Below are 21,014 nucleotides of genomic sequence, written 5' to 3'. Positions count from 1 at the left end.
AAAATTTCTGGAAGTAATACATGAATACAGTAAAGTTGCAGCATACAAAATTAATACCCAGAAATCTGTAGCATTTCTATATATGAACAACAGGCAAATTGAGCTAGAACTGAAAAAAGTTATTCCATTTACCACAGCCACAAAAAGTATAAGATATTTAGGGATAAATCTAACCAAAGAACCTCCACAAGGAAAACTATGAGAAGCTAAAAAAAGAAATTGAAAATGACACAAAAAAATGGAAGGACATCCCATGTTTCTGGATTGGAAGAAATAATATAATCAAAATGGCAATTTTACCCAAATTAATCTACCTATTTAATGCAATGCCAATCAAAGTACCAGACACATTCTTCACAGATCTAGGAAAGACAATCATAAAGTTTGTCTGGAATCATAAAAGAACCCGTATTGTCAAAGCAATTCTGCACAAGAAGAGTGGAGTGGGCTGCATCTCACTCCTTGACCCAAAAATATACTACAAAGCTGTGGTATTCAAAACAGCATGGTACTGGCACAGAAACAGACATGTGGACCAGTGGACTAGAATAGAGTCCCCAGAAATAAATTCTCAAACATACAATCAACTGATTTTTGAGAAGGGGTACCAGTCAATCCATTGGGAAAAGGAAAACCTCTTCAGCAAATGGTGCTGGAAAAACTGGATTTCCATTTGCAGAAAGATGAATCTGAACCCCTACCTCTTATCTCTGACAAAAATCAAGTCAAGGGGAATCAAAGATCTAAATATAAGACTTCAAACTATAAAACTGCTCCTGGAAAACACTGGGGAAACTCTGGGAGACATTGGGATAGAGAAAGACTTCTTAAATAAGACCCCAAAGCACAGTCGATAATCCCCAAAATAGACAAGTGGGATTACATCAGGCTAAGAAGTTTCTGCAAGGCAAAAGACATAGTAATTATTGTGAATATATAGCCCCCGACTTTTTCCCTTTAGAAGTCCTGAATAAAAACCCCTCCATGAGTTTTGTTTTAATGTATAAGACTATAAATTTACATACAAATAGCTAAAAGGCATATGAAAAAATGCTCAACATCCCTCATTGTAAGGGAAATGCAGGTCAAAACAACAATGAGATATCACCTAACCCCAGTCAGAATGACTAAGATTGAAAAAATAAAAAACAATAAGTGCTGCCGGGAAGGGGGTGGTGGGGAGCTGATGAAAGGGGCACTCTCTTACACTGCTGGTGGGAATGTAAATTGGTCCAGCCACTGTGGAGAACAATTTGGAGATTCCTCAAAAATCTACAAAAAGAACTACCATATGATCCAGCAATCCCACTCCTTGGTATCTTCCCAAAGGACAGAAGAATACTTAATTGGAAAAGTGCTTGCACATTGATGCTTATTGTGGCACTATTCACAATTGCTAAGTTATGAAAACAACTCAAATGCCCACAAACAAATGAATGGATAGAAAAACTGTGTCACATATACTCAATGGAATACTATTCAGCCATGAAAAAACAACAAAACCCTGGCTTTTGACAAGGAGGGGATCAATATGGAAGATTTACTGCTGAGTGAAGCAAGCAAGGCTATGAAGGAGAGGCATTGTATGTCCCCACTTAATATATACCGAGTGTCTGCACTCTATGACTGAAACTAATAGACTAAAGGATATAGAAACACAGTATACAGATGTAAATACCAGATATAGTGTGTGTGAAAGAGGAGAGTCTAAGGAAGGACATTTAGAAGAAAAATAGGCAAAGCAATATAGCACAAAGAAATATGGTATTTTCTGTTGAAGATAGTTTGTAGTTTTATCAACTGTACTAGGAAGAAATGTTCACCTGTTGAAATATCCATTTTGTAAGCCAAATAATAATGTCATTGAATGTATAAAAGAAAATGAAATGAAAAAATAAAAATAATAATAAATAAAATTGAACTCAAGCGAAAAAAAAAAGAAGAAAGAAAGAAAGAAAGAAAGAAAGAAAAATAAAAAATTATCAAACAGAATTGGTCAGTTTGCTTTAGCAATTATGAGAATATTTTGTTTCCTGTTTATGTGACTATTTATTTTCCTTAGACCTTAATGTTTGGTCTTCATTCTAAGTCTTGGTTTTGGAAAATCATCATCTGGTTGCTGTCAATGTTTGCTTCCAGGCATGTTTCTCTTGGATTGTTCTTATATCCTATATTGAGCTTTATTACCTGTTTCTTATTCCATTGTTGACTCTTCTCCACTCTCTGTTATGCCAGGAAAAAACATTTTCTGAAGCTTTCTTCTTTTATCCAAGCATACAGGATACATTATTTTCCTTCTTTACTCCCTCCCTCAATCTCTCTTTTCCTTCTTTGCTTCCTTTGATATTTATTGAATTTCTTCAATGAAAAAAATAGTATAAAGACACATGAAGAACCAGGGAAGAACAGCATTCTGGACTTGCATTCAGAACACTTCAGTTCTAGCTTCAATTCTCTGACTAAGTAGTCCATCATAGAACACTTGGCTTGTTATCTTGACTTCTCTGGGTTATGTGTTCATAAAATAAAGTATTTGGACCATATGAGCCTTTCTAATCTGAACACATTTTGGATTTGTGTGTGTGTGTGTGTGCGTGCGTGCATGCACATGCACATGTGTGTCTGCCTCCTTTAGACTTGTCCATTCTTAAATCATTTACTGCCAGTGCACCAATCTCTGCCTTGAAAAGTCTCTTTGATCCTCATTGATTTATCGCTTTTCTACTGTTTAATATAGATTTTTTCTTTGTTGGTCTTGTAAAATCTCTGAGCACTGGTTAACAGGAAAGTCTTTCTGGAGATACTGATAGAAAAGCAATTACAAGTAAAGGTGAATGTAAGAGGTGGTTACTCATTCCTAGATGATGGAAGAGTCAAAGAATCAAGATGATTTCCACAGAGCTCTAAGGACCAAAATTAGCTGCCAAATGGTGGTGGAGGAGGGGAACAAGGACCTACTCTAGCAGTAGAAACTAGGTAAATGTGGGTGACTGAACAAAGGGGTACAAGGTGAGAGAGTCTGATATAATTGCTGTGCATTGGTCTGTGAGTTGGACACACCTTTTATTGTTGTTGATTTATTGGGTAGTTATGAGAATAGACATTTCTTAAAAAGACAGATTTTGTTTGTGCAGGCTGTAGCCATGCTGATAGTGTTCTGAAATAAAAGCAAATAATTGTAAAGTAGTGCTGTTTTTTTCCTTTTGGTCACACTGTAGGCTGTATCTTGAAACTAACTGATTTAGTCTCATCTGCCTACACAATGTGGAAGACAAAGTTAAATGAAAGTATCTCAAGTTTCCTTTTATTTTCTCCCCTAACTGGTATGGCTGGAAAGCATTAGATTTTAATCCATAACACTTAACCTTTGTTTTGCATGCATGTTTGTGACACAATTTAAAAAAAAATAAAAGTGCCACTTAAGACTGGGATGGGCGGCTGCGTTTTTCCAATTGACCTTCATGGGTTCTGAGTTTAGAGCTGAACTAGAGTCTGTCTGTGTTCCAGTCCAATTATGCCAGTGAAACGTGATTTCATTGTTCAAAAGGAAACAGATGATTTTTTTTTACAAGGCCCTTAGACATCAAATAATTTATTTAGAAAATAAATTGCAAATGAGTCAGATGACTGCAGAATGAACTCTCCCTGAAATAAACTTATGTTTCACTATTAAAGAGGGAAAAAAAAATCCTCAAAAAATTATGTGAAGAACTGAAAATTTCAGTCAATAGCATTTATTCACTTCTTATTGTATTCTGTGACCTGTGAAAGCATTATTGGGGTAGGCAAGAGGAGTAGAAGACTGTGGTCTCTCTGAATCGTCTGATGACCATCACTGTTACATAAAAATAACTTCAAGGTATCACCCCACCCATCTCTGATTCTGTAATTTGAAGATTCTACGAGCATAACTCTGAATGAATAAAAGAAAATTCTGTCATTAGTAGTCCAATTCCAAATGTAAGGCCTTATTCTCAGGTCAGAATATTATGTTCATCACTAAGATATCATTGGTGGGATAGGGAAACAGTAGAACTGACTTTGAAAGGGGAGATGGGCAGATAACTGAAGCTCCATGAGGAAACTGGCCAGGGCATATGAAGATAGCAACAGAACTTATTCTCTGAATAAGCACAAACAAGGGAAACAAAACAAAACACCAAAATGACCTAAGATGATGGAAGAAATAATATAGTCTACATAACTTAACCTGAAAACTTTATGGCTAGGACATGTAAGGAAAAGAGTGGGGTTATTGAGAACTAATCCTTTAAAGATCACTTTTCTCATTCTCTTTGTCTTCTAGATACACTCATGCTAAGGCTCTCTGATAATTCCAGACTCATTCTATGTTTGAGCTACACTTAAAGTAACAAAGAGGTATAATAAAGACATAAAGTGAATGGTCCTGGAGCCAGGTTGCCATTTTAAACTTAAACTGTGATTTTTTTAATAGAGATTTTTTTGCTATAAGGCAAACATGATCACTGGACAGACAGGAGACAGAGAGACAGAAAGCAAGAAATCATGCCCAAAGGGAGATGGCCACTCTACAGTCCCTTTTCCTCCATTCCCCTCTTGGGCATACACACAAATGTGACTAATGTGAGTTTCAAACCACAGAGTCCAGGACCTAAACTGTGGTTGGTCACGTGGGAGTCAAGTGCCTCAACCACTATGTCATCTGCTTGCCCCGGAATGATGAGTTAACATCATACAAATGGTACAACCTTAGGACATTTACTTAACTGACCTCTAAAACAAAACAAAAAAAAAATTGTGATTTATATCATTGGTGGGATAGGGAAACAGTAGAACTGACTTTGAAAGGGGAGATGGGCAGATAACTGAAGCTCCATGAGGAAACTGGCCAGGGCATATGAAGATAGCAACAGAACTTATTCTCTGAATAAGCACAAACAAGGGAAACAAAACAAAACACCAAAATGACCTAAGATGATGGAAGAAATAATATAGTCTACATAACTTAACCTGAAAACTTTATGGCTAGGACATGTAAGGAAAAGAGTGGGGTTATTGAGAACTAATCCTTTAAAGATCACTTTTCTCATTCTCTTTGTCTTCTAGATACACTCATGCTAAGGCTCTCTGATAATTCCAGACTCATTCTATGTTTGAGCTACACTTAAAGTAACAAAGAGGTATAATAAAGACATAAAGTGAATGGTCCTGGAGCCAGGTTGCCATTTTAAACTTAAACTGTGATTTTTTTAATAGAGATTTTTTTGCTATAAGGCAAACATGATCACTGGACAGACAGGAGACAGAGAGACAGAAAGCAAGAAATCATGCCCAAAGGGAGATGGCCACTCTACAGTCCCTTTTCCTCCATTCCCCTCTTGGGCATACACACAAATGTGACTAATGTGAGTTTCAAACCACAGAGTCCAGGACCTAAACTGTGGTTGGTCACGTGGGAGTCAAGTGCCTCAACCACTATGTCATCTGCTTGCCCCGGAATGATGAGTTAACATCATACAAATGGTACAACCTTAGGACATTTACTTAACTGACCTCTAAAACAAAACAAAAAAAAAATTGTGATTTGTCCCCAGGACAGCTGGCAGCGTTGAACCCATTAACTCTGGGCAGTGCCCCGAAGAGTGCCTGCGCATAGTCAGAACTTACTAGTGTTGTTAGTATATTATTACTGTAGCATTCTCTGGTTTGTGTAGTGTGAGAAAAATTCCAATTACTTGCAAGTTCACTCAGTAAATGATTTCAGAGATAAAAAGCAAGATCTCTCCCAAACATTCACAATTTTCTCTCTACCAGATCAGCATTCCTTCAGTTTACTGAAGCAGTGACATGATCCATCAAGTCATAATTGTGGGACTATTCAAACTGAAAATGATCTACAGTCACGAGGCTTTTTAACCCATAGACAACAGGCATGTTCTTTCTTTGGATTTTGATAAAAAGAAACACAGAAAAAGGGACTGGAAATAAGAGGTATAGACTGGAGGAAGCAGTTCCTTAGAGATGCTGAAATAGTTACTCTTGCCAAGGCTTGGGGCAGTAATACAAACCTTGCTTGCCTTGCAATTTCACTATCAGGTGCTTTGAACTCAGATATGACTATTAATAACACTTATGGTAAGACATAAAAGGGAAGGTTTTTATGGAATTGAAGGCTGAAACTGTTGGAAAATAAATTGTTTTCTCTCTTTTTGTCCTTCCTTACGTCTTGAGTTTGCAAATGTGTTTGGTGATTTTTCTTTTTATGCCGTTGTTGCTTTACATTTTGCCAGTGGTTCTTGCATGTGCTGAATATTTATAGAGAAACTCAATACACCATAGATCTTGTAAGTACCTGGAGGGCAGGACCTGGGTTAATAAAGTCATAAAATTATTCATAACCATTCTGGATGAGAGCCATATAGTATTACAAAACTATATGAATGTTAATAAAAGACATAGAAAAAGACCTAAATCACAGATCACTGAAGCCAAAATGGTGGCCATAGGAGGTTTCAGTGTTCAGATCAATCTGAAATCTTGTTTCAGAAGAGAAGATAGTTTTATATACTAGTCAGTCTAGGTTATTCCATGGGAAGCAAAAGTCCCAGTAACTTAAAACAAGTTAATCTTGTTTTCACTCACATTAACTGTCCATTAGGGGTCAGCCAGGAGTTCAGCTCTAAACCATCTTTATACTCGAACCCAACTTAATAGGCAACTCCTGTTTAGAGCATTGCTTCTTGCCAGAACAGAAAAAGACATTGTCATAAATCCTGCACTGGCTCTTAAAGTTTCCACCCAAATAATGACATATATCACTTCTGGTGATATTTCTTGAAGCAAATTGTACAGTCATGCTTAACTTAAAATAGGGTAGACAAGTACAGTTCTATCATTGTGTCTGAATGGTGGAACTTGGGAATACACGGGAACTTCAAAATGTTTATGGAAAAGTAAAATTAAAGTGCAAGTTTATTTTGCTGCACATTGTTTTTTTAAATCCTTGCATAGCTTTTCTATAATATGTATTTTTCACAGACTTTCAGAAGAACCCTTGTATTGTGGGAATACCAGTAATTGCCACCGTAGCTGAAATCACAAATAAGTATTTCATTGCCAGATTATTCATGTTTATTCAGGGTTTGAAAAAATAATTAAGCCTGCTGGTCAGATATTAACAATTTCATAAAGAATATAATATGATGTGAAGAATATTAACATGTATCTAAGCATCTACTACATAGGAGAAAAAAGTCCCAGCCTTATTGGTAGGCAAGACATATAAAATAATGCATATATTAAAGTTTCATAGCATATTGTCAGTTGGGTGTGCTGTCACAAAAGTGGTAAAACCAGTGTAATGTTTCTCCCATAACACAAGTCTGGAGATCTGCATTTGCTGGCATTAGTTTGGTTATTGGTCTTTACCATCAAGAATTCATGCACTTACAAACTTTGTGATCAGTCATTCTCAGCATGTTGGCCATTTTTTTCTCAGGCTTGGTGCTTATGGGTCATATGATAACCATTGCTGTTCCAGGAATTATTTTTCTATTCAAAACCAGGTGAAAAGAGATGGTAGTAGTATTGGCTACATCTGTCACCTTTGTCAGAAAAGCAAGAGTCTCCCTAGAAGAATTCCAAATTTGTATTCTTACATCCTATTGTACATATGTAGCTCACACTATATCTCTTGTCCAACTACTGGCAAATAGAAAAATAAATGAGCAAAAACGAATGAAATGTTTACAAATACTTCTTGGAGTTAGGGAAACATCTTTCAGTTTAAAATAAAAGATAGGATTTGGTATTTACATCTATATACTGTGTTTCTATATCTTTTAGTCAATTAGTTTCAGTCATAGAGTGTGGACACTGGGTAAATAATAAGTGGGGACATACAATGCCTCTCCTTTTGTTGTTTTATCAACCGTACCAGGGAGAAATGTTCAGCTGTTGAAATATCCATTTTATAAGACAAATAATAATGTGATTGAATGTATAAAATAAAATGAAATGAAAATAAAATAATAGTTTAAAAGAAAACTAAATTTAAAATAAATAAATAAAAGGTGGGATTTGGATAAGCAGAGAGGAGTATAGCTACTGTACATGGAGAGAATAGTAACTGCTTCCATGATTAAAAGTCACGTTGTAGTGCACCTATTAGGTAATGTGGAAAATCAAAGATTAGAAGTCTGTGTCAGTCTGTGTGGTCCAAAATGACATCTTCATGGTGTCCTCACTTCGAGGAGAACACTCAGGTTAACAAGGTTGACTTTTTTCAAGGGCCAGTTGTTCCAAGAAGTGGTATAATAGTTCGCTAGGGCTACTGTTATGAAGTATAACAAATTTATTCTCTCACAGTTCTAGAGACTAGAAGTCGATGATCAAGACATGGGCAGAGTTGATTCCTTCTGAAGGTTGTGAGAAAAATCTGTTCCATGCAACTCACTTATCTCTTGGTAGAATGACAGCAATCTTTGATGTTCCCTGACTCATAGATGTGTCACTCCATCTCTAAATTAATGGTATTCTCCAGTAAACATGTCTGTCTTCAAATTTCCCTTTTTGTTAAAGATGCTAGTTAAATGGGAGTATGGTCCACTCTAATAACTGCATTTTAACTTGATTACCTCTGTTAGTAAACTATCTCCAGATATGGTTACATTATGAAATGCTAGGGTTAGAACTTCAACCTATTAATTTTGAGTGGACATATTTCAACTCATGGCAGCAAGGAAAAGCATAAATAAAGCATCTGAGGCAGGAAGAAACCCACACATTTTATGTAAAACTTCCAAGTATGTGATATCAAACTATATAAGGTGAAGAAGAAAGATAGGAATATGTAGCAAAGTATCCTAAAAACTAAGACTGGTTTGCTTACTATCCAGTAAACCTGCCGAGGACACTAATTTAGGGGAGGAAGAAGAAAAATGAAAGGGATCAGATGTTAGGAAGATGTTCAGATCAATGTGCAATGATTATGACCTAGAGCAGTATTAATAAACAGGAAATTAAAGACCAGCATCAGACATTAGAAACATTTGCAAAATACAAAACTTTAGGATTTAGTGATAAATAGCATACACTGGAAAAATGAAAGAGAAGTTAAAAATGACATTGAGGAAATTTACCAAACTGTAACTGTGCTTCTCTATGCGAGTTTGGGAAAAGCAAGGCAGAGGAAGCATAGGAGGGTAAATAGTTGCACTTTTAATTTCACATTGTCTTTATCACAGTCTTAAATGAAATTAAACAAGGCATAATCACATTGTACTTACTTCCAGGGGATTTGAAAATTAAAATTTTAAAAACTATGACGTTTTATATTGCATAGATTGAACTGAGGTAATTTTGAGACATCTGAGTCAAGAAGCCTGTTTGGAAGGCATAATTCACATAGAAGTGATAGATAGAGTAAGAAATTAATAGCATATGGTGGTTATTATTTAGATGCTTGACTAATAATAGTAATTACTGAGTGCCCACCAGGTGCCAGAAACTTTATACCTATTGTCTCACCTAATCCTCACAATTACTCTGTGAGATAGGTGTATTATTTCTGCTTTACAGATGAGAAATCTGAATCTTTGAGACATTAAGCAATTTGCCAGGGATCATATAGCATGTAAGGGTTGGGGGAACCAGCCTTCAAACCCATCTCTGTCAGGCTTAAAAGTTTATGTGCTTCAACTCCACTCTACTTGAGGATAATTACTTCATCTGTGGATAATGAATTCCTGTCATGGGGCAGTGTATTAGGAATCACACAGGAAATAAAACTTAGCTGTTTTCTACAGGTGGGTGGAAAATTACATTCCCTCCTCTTTATGTGACACAGGCCAGATGAGGGGCATGCACAATATGAAATGTCTGACAGGAGGAAATTATCACCCATTAAGCTACAAAAGTTCGGCTCAAACCAAAGATGAAATTACTCTTGAATAGTGAGAAGGCCTTCCCTGACAGACATAGTAAAGGTACTGGGTACAACCTTTAAATTCTCCACATACGAATCTGTTAACTCAACATTTTCTGATTTGGGGAGTAATCTTGCATACTACTACACTAAAGCTATTTAGAACAAGAATTAGTACTTTGAAATTGGCATGAAAATTTCTCATTTCAATAAAAATACCATTATTCTATAGAGAAAAATAGAAAGCTGAACTAAATTTGGTATTCTTTTGGATGAACATATTAAGAAGTATATCAATAAATGGTTCAGCATTGTTTGCAGAATTGGAAAAGAAAATGGGGCTTGAAACTCTCTGTAATCATAAACTTGAATTTTGCCTAAAGATGTGTTCAAAATTCTTAAATGGTATTTAATTTCAGAAAAAAAATTCTAGCCCGTTTTTAACAACTTGGATCAAGTCACCTGAAATATTTGGGAGCTATACACTTGTATCTACTTAAGTCGAAGGGAGAAAGAAGGCCTATATCTAACCTTTCCAGAGCTGGTGAAAGAGCACTGAAAAAGATCTTGATACAATATATTTCAATATTCAAAAATAATAAATCATTGAAACAAACTGGAAAGTAAGTGAAAGTCTTAGAACATCAAATTTGTATGTAGAGTTAAGACTCCTTAGATCCATGCAGAATGTGATGGGTCAGGGAACTTGGCCAGGATCCCTGGTTGTTTTCCCTTGATCTATGTCATTTTCTCTACATCCTTGACTCTGTACAGCACTGCAAAGAGCCTGATGCTTACACAAGTGAACACTTCATCCTGCATTCCCAAACTACATTCTCAGCACCAGACCACACTTGGGCCAGTAGGGAGAAGGAATACACAATGAGATTATGGTTGGATGGCAAGGGGAGGCACCTGAACACATTTGCGGAACGTGGAAATAGATTAGGAAAAACTAAGTGAAAGATAAACTTTCTGGGTCCTGAGTACCTAAAGATGATGTTAGAATGAAGGTTACTAGGGTGAGAGTTAAGTATAAGATACCTAGGAATGAACCTAACTAAAAACATCAAAGACCTCTTCAAGGAAAACTATGAAAAATTAAAAAAGAAATTGAAAACGACACAAAAAAGTGGAAGGACATCCCATGTTCCTGGATTGGAAGAATTAATATTATCAAAATGTCAATTCTACCCAAATTAATCTACAAATTTGTGACAATTCCAATCCAATTACCAGAGATATTCTTTACAGATTTAGAAAAAAACAATAATAGATTCTGTCTGGAATCATAAAAGAACCCATATCACCAAAGCTATACTATGCAAAATGAGGGGAATAGGAAGCATCTCACTCTGACAACAAAATATATTACAAAGCATTGATAATCAAAACAGCATTGTACTGACACAAAAACAGACATGCATACTGATGGAACAGAATAGAGACCCCAGAAATAAACCCCCCAAAATACAGTTAACTGATTTTTGACAAAGAGTACTTAATATTACCGTGGAGAAAAGAAAATCTTTTCAGTTAATGATGCTGAGAAAGCTTGATATCTACCTGCAGAAAAATGAATTTCTCAGCATTAACAAAAATCAACTCAAAATAGATCAAAGACCTAAACATAAGACCTCAAATTATAAAGCTACTAGAAGAAAACACAGAGGAAACTATTGAAGACATTGAAGTAGATAAAGACTTCTTAAGTAAGACCCCAAAGCATAGGAAATAATCCCAAAAATAGACAAATGGGATTACATTAGTTTAAAAAGTTTTAGCACAGCATAAGAAACAATAATTAGAGTGAATCAACAACTCTCAGAACAGGAGAATATATTTACAAACACTCTCAGTAAGAGACTGATAACCAGAACATACAAGTAACTCAAGCAGCTTACTTGCAAAATAATAATCAATCCAATTAAAATATGACAAATTAGCTGAACAGAAACCTCTCCAAGGAAGACATACAAACAGCCAAAAAGCATATGAAAAAATGCTCAGCATCTCTTATCATAAGGGAAATGCAAATCAAAAACCATGATGAAATACAATCTAATCCCAGTCAAACTGGCTAAGATTAAATAAAAAAATGTTAAGTGCTGACAAAACTGCAGTGAACAGGGAACTCTCCTACACCATTGGTGGAAATGTAAATTAGTACAGCCACCATGAAGAACAGTGTGGGGGTTTCTAGAACTACCATATGATCCAGCAACTCCACTGCTTAGTATCTATCCAAATGACAGAAAGACACTCAATCAGAAAAACACTTACACATCCATGTTTATTGCAGCATTATTCATGATTGCTAAGACATGGAATCAACCCAAGTTTCCAAGAACAGATAAATGGATTGAAAAAGTGTGGCATATATATACTATGAATATTACTCAGTCATAAAAAAATGAGATCCTGGAATTTGATAGAAAGTGGATGAATATGAAAGACTTAATACTAAGTGAAGCAAGCTAGACTATGAAAGAGAGGCATTGTATGTCCCAACTTAATATATATTGAATGTCTTCACTATTTTGACAGAAACTGAAAAATTAGAAACATAAAAGCATAAACAGCATCAATACCAGAGAAAGTTTGAGAGCAAGGTGGGAAATGGAGTTGAGGGAGGGAATCAGGAGAAAATAAACAAGTAAATACATAAATGAAAAAAAAAAAAAAAAAAGGAGAGACCATAGAAATGTACTACCAAGGCTCACAGGAGAGGAATCATTCCAGGAGAAGTTGGAAAATAGTGAGGTCAAAGGCACGGTAGCATTTTGTGCTTCTGGGTATGTGTCATGTTTACTACACTAGTTCCTTTTTTCTTGATAGATATGATTAGAAGCAGAACATAAGAAATAACAAGTTAGAATGTGGGGATTGAGATGAGGCTGGATGGTGGTGTAGTGGTAAAACATGATTTTTTGACAACCTAGCTCATTTGAGATGGTTCCAGTTTGTGTTCAGAGAACTCCCTGAGAACATTTGCCATGTGTATGCCCATGACACGAAATTAACTGTGATTGGGGTGGATTACAGAACCGGACACTGGCGAGCGCTTTCTCTCTTTCTCTCTCTCATTCATAGAATAAATAAATAACCTTAGAAAATAATATGAGGTTGGAACTGTAGTTTGTGTAATGGCTATATCGCTGAACTCCCATGTAGTCGACTGGGATTTGAGTCCCGAACCCGGTGGCTTAAACTCATGCTGGGTGCATGTGCATGCATGTCGAAGATCCAGAGAGGAGAATGGAGGAGAAGGGATTGCAGTGTGTCCATCCCCCCTGGGGGCGGGGTGATTTCTCACTTTCTGACTCTTTGTCTCTCTTTCTGGTGAGCACACACACACCATAGCAAAAACCTCTCCAGTAATAATAATAATAATAATATGAGGCATGAGGAAAGGATATTAAGGCAGATATCTGTTATATAAAGCTGAGAGGAACAAACAGTAGATGCAAGAAATCCTGGAAAAAATAAAACTAAATTACTCAAGAAAACACATAGTCTTGGATCTATCTGTATAAATTGCGTTAATAATTATAAGTAGTTTAATATCCATGCATATTAATAATTTACTATTCCTTATCACAGTTGATGCTTCTAAACTTTGCAAAAGCCAGTAAAGATGAACATTAAACACGTATTTTAGAAATATTACCATTTGGTGATGGGAACAATGTTGAAAAGTTGAATCTGAAAACTTTCAGAGTTATCAGTAGGACAATAGATAACATGGGTTATGGACTCTAACAACTGAGAAAGAATACTTGATGCTTCCAAAAATAATGTGAAATTGCTTTTGAAGGTCCTGTGATTTTGTTCAGACTTGATTTGGGTCCTGTTGAATGCAGACCAGATGGGACAAACTGATAAAAACTAAACAGCAGATGTCGGTAGATATCCTGGCAGCTGTTTGATATCCAACCACATGAATTATCAAAACAAAGCCTTATCTTCAGGGATTCTGACAAGAATGAAATATTCTGGAATAGCACTACAATGGTGGATTCTACTGTGAAGAAGGATTGAAGTTAAAGTTTCCTAGGGCAAAACTGGATTTATTTCATAGGAAAAAAAGAAAGAATCTTAAAGTCTCCAATGTGGTACTGAATATAACTGCTGCAAGAATTTAATCTGAATTGGATAAAGAGAAATTTTAACTTTTAGGCCCAGAGTAATTTTATGTTTCAGGGATTTCCTATGATTTGAGGAGCTCTCTATAAGATTCATGATTATTTCCACGTCATAAAAAAGTTTTAATAACGTCATTACAATCATTAAATTGATTTTTTTAACAAAAATTAATTTTATGTTGCTTATTTTTGAATTTTTCTTCTCAGACACAGTTGCTACTCACGTCTTTGGATAGATATGCTTGAGATGCAATGTAAACCAGCAAAGAGTTCTCCATTTTCTTCCTTGCTCTCTAAGGTCATTCTTAAAGTCTATATCCAGCAAGATGCATTGCTATTCTCCAAGACTATGATGGTCATTAGACCCCTAGATTGTTTCTTATATCACCTCTTTAATCAGGAATGTTTTCACTTCAATTATCCTCTTTTCATTCCATTGTTTTTCAGAGATGAAATATATTCCTCCATAGAACATGCTTGATACTTTGACCCTTGAGCTCTTTACTTGATCTAAATTCCTATAGGAATGCTCATGTGCTAAATACTGTCTTGACAAAGTGTACTGTGTCTACCTTTCCTCAACCCTGTGCTGAGTAACCTCCTGCTAGAGTCTTGAAATTGTCCACTGAGGGAGAATTTGCACAACGAAAATTTGCAAATGCTACAATCTGGTTGTTCTTTTCACCCCCATAGAGATTCATTTATTAAATATTTACTAGCAGAGAATTAGATAGTAAATATATCAATAACAACTTTGTGTTGTCATCTAGATGTTAATCTGTACAGGCTTTACTTACCAGCAAGATTGTTGGGAATTCGGGGGCATGATCTTTTCCTAACACTTCACAGCATGCCTCATGTGGTGTTCTAGAGCACTGAATATGAGATTAATAAATATTAACTGATCAAGATACTCTCAAAATTCAACGAGGAACTGGGATTTTTTTTTTCTCAGTAGCAGTAGATTAAACCTGCTGCATATCTCCAGAAAGCATATTTTGATTTTTTAAACAAACAGTATAATCACCAGTTAGCTCTTTAAATATGCATAAATAAATGAGCCAAGGAATTAAACTATAAGCCAGGTAAACAATACCAGAAACTGGTAATAAATATTGTCTCAGTTTAAATATCTACTCAAATAATATTATCATGCCAAGACCCAAATTGTAGGGTAGATGCAGATCATAGAGGTGAACAATAAAAAAATTACTCAAAATTGACAATGCTAGAAATAGGTCAATGATAATTATTAGGCTGGAAGTGATGTTTGAAACCAATTCCTTTATTTTATTTTGGACTCTAAGACAGCTTACATCATCTCCCCAGGAATGCTTTCAATTCAGCTCTGCCCTATTCATTTCATTGTCCTTCAGAGATGCGAAATGTATTTCTACATAGAACATGCTTTACTACCTTGGCTCTTGAGATCTTTGCTTGATCCACATTCTTACAGGTGGGCTGGTGTGCTGGGGTCTGCTGGAACTGGCTTGCTGGTACTTATTGTGTCTATCTTTCAATTGCTGGCCCAGCTGTGACGGCACAAACAGGAGGGGTGCTGCTGTCTGATGCTGGAAACCATATGGGAAGGCGCCAGATTTGTTTTCCAGGTCCTGGCTGGTTGCAGGACTGAAGGATTACTGTGATATGGAGACTCTGTGGTGGTTACTTCTCTCTCTCTCTTTCTCAATTTCTCATAGTATTTCTCTCTCTCTCTCTCTCGATATACACATACATACATATATATTTGAAATTTAAAATGTATGATTAGTATCAGAAGAAAGTTTCTCTGACTTGATAAGAGATATCAGGGACCTAATAATATTTATATTTTTACTTTTCAATCTGTCTGCTTTTAAATACAATTAGATAATAAGCACATTGTATTTCTTTTATTAAGAGTATATCATGTTCCATGTCATGTACTAAGAAGGAAGAGATGTGGTCTTCATCATCATTTATGTTGCTTTAGCTGGGGGGACAGAACCAATGATGCAAAAATAAGGAATATACAATTAAGTGCTTATGTATAATACAGATTATGAGAACTTTAGGAGTTGAAAAAAATGGAAAGGTGAGTGAGTGTAGCAAATCAGGGGAGGAGTGTCCCTGGATTAGAAAAAAACATGACTGGAACCTTACAGATGGTATGAATAGAAGGCCATTTCAAAACAAAGAAGCAAACATACCGACCATGCCGACATGAGTCCTTTCTCAAGAGACATCCATTTTAAATCATTGTTGTTGTTGTTGTTGTTTTTTTAATTTATACCTGCTTTGATAAAGTCACTTTGGGCCTCAAATATTTCTAAATGAGCATCTCAGCCATTTGTTGGTTATGCTTTTCTCAATGTGTCTTCACTCCCAGCTGTGTGAGAGAGAAATAATTAAATAGAGGAGGAAATAGTCTTTACCGTTAGCTAATTTCTTGGTTAAAATGATGCCATAGGAAGCTTGGCAAAACAATCTCTCTCATCCTAAAATTGCAAAAACTGCCAAAGCAAACCAAGATAGAAAAAACAAAGGGCACATCAACATAATGTACATATTGTAGGGGGGTTTTGAAGGTCAGAGCATGATCTTTTACTTCTTAGTGACATATAATGCCAATATTTGTCAAATCAGACTGAAGACTAAAGCTCAGTTAAAAGAAAAATGACATTTGTTTGTGTCCTATAGCATTAAATATTCCACTGTTATAAACAACCACCTTTGATTATTAAACGGTTGGAATTACTGTTTTTTTTCCTCTCATGAAGCACTTTTCAGAACACATTTTCAATGAATTATAAAGAAACAACCTAGCATTCAAAACTACACTAAATCTCCTTTCAAATGCTATCATTAAAGAATTAGATAAACATATATTCCATAATTATTATTTTATTTTCTAAATATCACATGGCACATCATCTAAAAGGAAGCTGTCTTCCCTCTATTTGGGAAGACATATTCTGTACATCTCAAAGATATAAAAGTTGTGGAATTCTGAGTTGTGTTGGACAACTCTCCGTAATAAGAATGGACTGTGCTATAATTACTTACGGGTACAGGAGGAAGTCAGGACTATGGGGAGAATCCATTAGTCAAATATCCATATTCTGGAATCGAATGATAACATGAGTTTGTTTGTGGCTGGCATTTATATTTTAAAGATCCAAACTTGCTAATAAAATTGGGTCAGGGATGTACAGGCAGGAAGCTTGAAGTTTTAATTGTCCCTTCATTTGATAGCAGGACTTTGACCAGCAATTAGGAAAGTTATAGATAAGGTCACACTTGCCGAGAGTTGCTAACCAAAGCTGGGCATAGGCAGTGAAGAGTATAATCAATAACTAGAAGAGCCTCCAGGCTCATACCAGGAGATAAGGCAAGACTTTGTAATGCTCTTCCTTCTGTGCAGCTTCCAGGTTTTGGTGACTCTACCTGAACACTGAGAACTAATTATCTCCTGCAGACTAACAGAAGGAAGAGGATTAGACCTGTTAGCTTAAACTGCTCTCCCAGCAGAGCAAACTATTCACATAGTACCAAGTGTGTCATTGGTGTGGGGAAGGGACTGCCGTCAAAGGGTATAAAATACAAAAGCAAGACATTGTGCAATGGCCTCTGAACAAAAATAAGAAATTGCCCTAAATATTTTAAGACTTCAAGGTACCAAATCAGCATAAAATGAACATCCAAGGTATTTCCTGTTTTCCCTTTGGTATTTCATGCTTCCCGCTATGCTGTTGCTGTCAACCCCAGTTTAGAAAAGTCATGCCTTAACCAATTGGATTTTATTAATATTTTGGTATAAAGTATGAGATGCTGACCTAACTTTATATTTCTTCTATATGCTCAACCTATTTTCCCAGAGCCTGAATTTTATTCAGCTGACATAAGCTGGCAATAATAAAACTGTGTGTATGTTGGCAAACGTACACTTGTCATAAGAGAATGAATCAGCTCTATATTCCTGGTGAATTGATTAGACAATGTGTGGGTGCTAATTCTTACTTCACTGTTTTACTTAGGCCATATCTCGTTACTTCCATTCTAGCCCATATGGTCTTCCAAGGGCAGAGGGCCTCTTTTAAACAAAAACAGTTTCCAATAGATCCTCAACCAACCATAGCAGAGGGGAAAAGACAGAAAACGGTTAGGACAAATTAAAAGATTCTTCAAGGGGAAAATGAATCACAAGAAAAGGATGTTTTGTGTCTTAAATTATCCAAGCTAGACTTCCCCTAACTACATTAGCCAATTTCATAAACTTGACCAGTATCAGAGCTCTTTCTACTCGGAAGGGTAGCTTATGAAAGTGACCATGGCACTTCGTAGAGAAAAGGATGTGTGTTTAATAGCTTTCATCCTATAAAATAAGTTGAGAATTATTCAAGTACACATTATGGTCTTGGCCATAATTTAATAACAAGTTAAAAACAATTTTTATATTGGAACTTAGAGTCTACTTTCTCAGCACAATTCTTCTTCCCTCCTGAGAGCGGGTTGCTGGAGTGTCACTTCCAAATTCTTATGCATGAGTAATCTCGCCATATTCAGTAATATATTCCTCTTATGAGAAAGTAATCAAGTACAATATAACTGATGACTTTCTTGATTCAGTAATCAGTAATTTGTGATCAATTTTACCTGATGGTGACAGCCTGGTGTGTAAGTTAGTGCTAATGTATATTACAGCATTTCATTTCTGTGGAGCCTGTCAGCTGAGTGAAAGAGGGGGGCAAGGGATGGAGGACTCCTCCCCCTCCATCCATAAGTGGCACACCACTGGCCTCCTAGTGTTATTAAAGGAAAATTGGAAAAGTTTCCAGAAGATTAAGCAGAAAGCTTACAACTTGCACAAGACTCTCAATTTTCCAGTGGCTCTGACAGAAGGATAAATCTTCGGCTGTTTTAACTAAAATGTAAGCAAACCCAATGTCTAACTACAGTAAACAAAATTTATTATGATTCGGACGTGGCAGTGGTGTTTACATCTAGGTTGACAAAATTGCCAATGTGTGAGACCCTTAGCTAAGAAAAATGTAGCAGGCTCCTTCTTATCCATCAGGAAAAGGAAAGCGGATTTTTTTGAGAGCTGTGGACATACAAAGTGACTTTGAACTGCACATTTTGATTATTTGTGCACATGAAACCCAGTCCAGCTTTAAATAAGTGAAGCCAATGCCTGATTCTACGGTTTGATTTGCATCTACCTGTTCCATAAAATAAATTTTAATGCAATATTTAACTTTTATAATATTTTCTACTATTTTTCTCTTATTGGTCCTCAAATTATCATCAAGGTGGGGTTTGTTAAACCATTATTACCCATAATACCTGGCCTGAGAATAGTAGCAATTATTAACGCATCCTTTCTTTGTATTCCTCAATTCTAAGTTCCCATTTGATCATAAAATAAGCCAGATCCTTGACCAGAATAAAGATCCTGAAGAAATGGTTTAAAAGGTAGGTTGAGAAGGGAGGTTTAAAAAAAAAAATCACTCAAAATACCAGGCTTCCTGGACCAGACTGATATGTAGAGGAAGGTCTCTGAAGATTAGAAAGATCAGTATGTAGAGGAATTGAGTCCAGTAGAAAGGTCTTCTATTTATTTCACATTTTTACTAATCTTACCAAGACATTCAAGAATATCAAATTAGAAACACTCAAGACAGGTTTACAAAGAGCACATTACTCTTTTTTAAATTACAAAATAGTGGTTGATTGGAGAATCTGAAAGTTCTTCAGTATAACTTGAATGTGAAGGTTTTATGGATAAGGTAAAGCCTTTATCTTCCCCTGTAAATATCAAATTTCTGCTGGCAATGTATGAAATATTCTCACTAGGAAAGGTTTGTTTTGTTTTGTTTTGTTTTGTTTTGGAGAGGTTTTTGCTATAGGGCGCGTGTGCTCACCAGACAGACAGAGAGAGACAGAGAGACAGAAAGCGAGAAATCACCCCTCGGGGGGGTGGTCACGCCGCAATCCCTTCTCCTCCATTCTCCTCTCGGGATCTTGGGCACACACGCACACGCACCCGGCGTGAGTTTTAAGCCACCGAGTCCGGGATGCGAACCGTGGTTGACTACATGGGAGTCCAGTGACATAGCCATTACACTAACTGCTGGTTCTCACTAGGAAAGTTTTATAATTAGAAAAAAATTAAAATTGTAATTTAGAATTTAATTATGGCAATTTCAAATATTATTTAAAGATTTTTTTTCTAATATTAGAAACTTTTCTGAGAAGCATTGGAAGACCAAGTCTTAGGAGTTGGAAAAAGAAAAAAAGTAAATAAATAGAGGTGGGTAGAAAAGAGAAAGTGAGAGTAAATAATTCATTTTCTCAATAGACCTTAGATTTGCACTTTTGGCAATACAGTATCACTTTCCCTTTTTATATTTGTTTGTTTGCTACAGGGTGCATGTGCTCTCCAAAGACAGACAGAGAAAGAGAAAATACCACCACCCCCCGCAAAAGGCAATAGCCATGTCTTGACCCTTCTTCATTCTCTGGAGATTTTAGGCTGTGTGTTTTTCAAGCCACCAAGTCCTGGATGTGAACCGCACAGTCAGTCATGTGAAATTCAGCTGTCCTAACTTTCATGCCACCTGCTGACTCCATTTTCCCATTCTTATCTTACATTTAACTGGAACTTAAACGCCCCTCTTTCCCAAGGGCAAAGAGTTTGGTTTCAGGAGGAACTCTACCTAGGCTGTGCTCTAAACTCTCGTTTCCTAAAATGTTTCCCATCCTGGGTGGAAAAGCTAGTGTTTATATACTATCAAAGGAAACCCTACACATACAGAGTGGAAGGTATACTGTTATACAAAGTAGAAAATACGAAAATACTAAACTTATGCAATGCAGGTAGCATACTCTCAAAAACGTTTTAAAGTTCTAAAAATATAATGGATTTGATTACTTACTGCTAGTTACTTCAATGTTTACATGAAATTAATTTAAGTTGTATA

The sequence above is a fragment of the Tupaia chinensis genome, unplaced genomic scaffold, assembly GCF_000334495.1.
Source record: "Tupaia chinensis unplaced genomic scaffold, TupChi_1.0 Scaffold000119_1, whole genome shotgun sequence".
NCBI lineage: Eukaryota > Metazoa > Chordata > Mammalia > Scandentia > Tupaiidae > Tupaia > Tupaia belangeri.
This window is presented reverse-complemented; position numbering follows the sequence as displayed.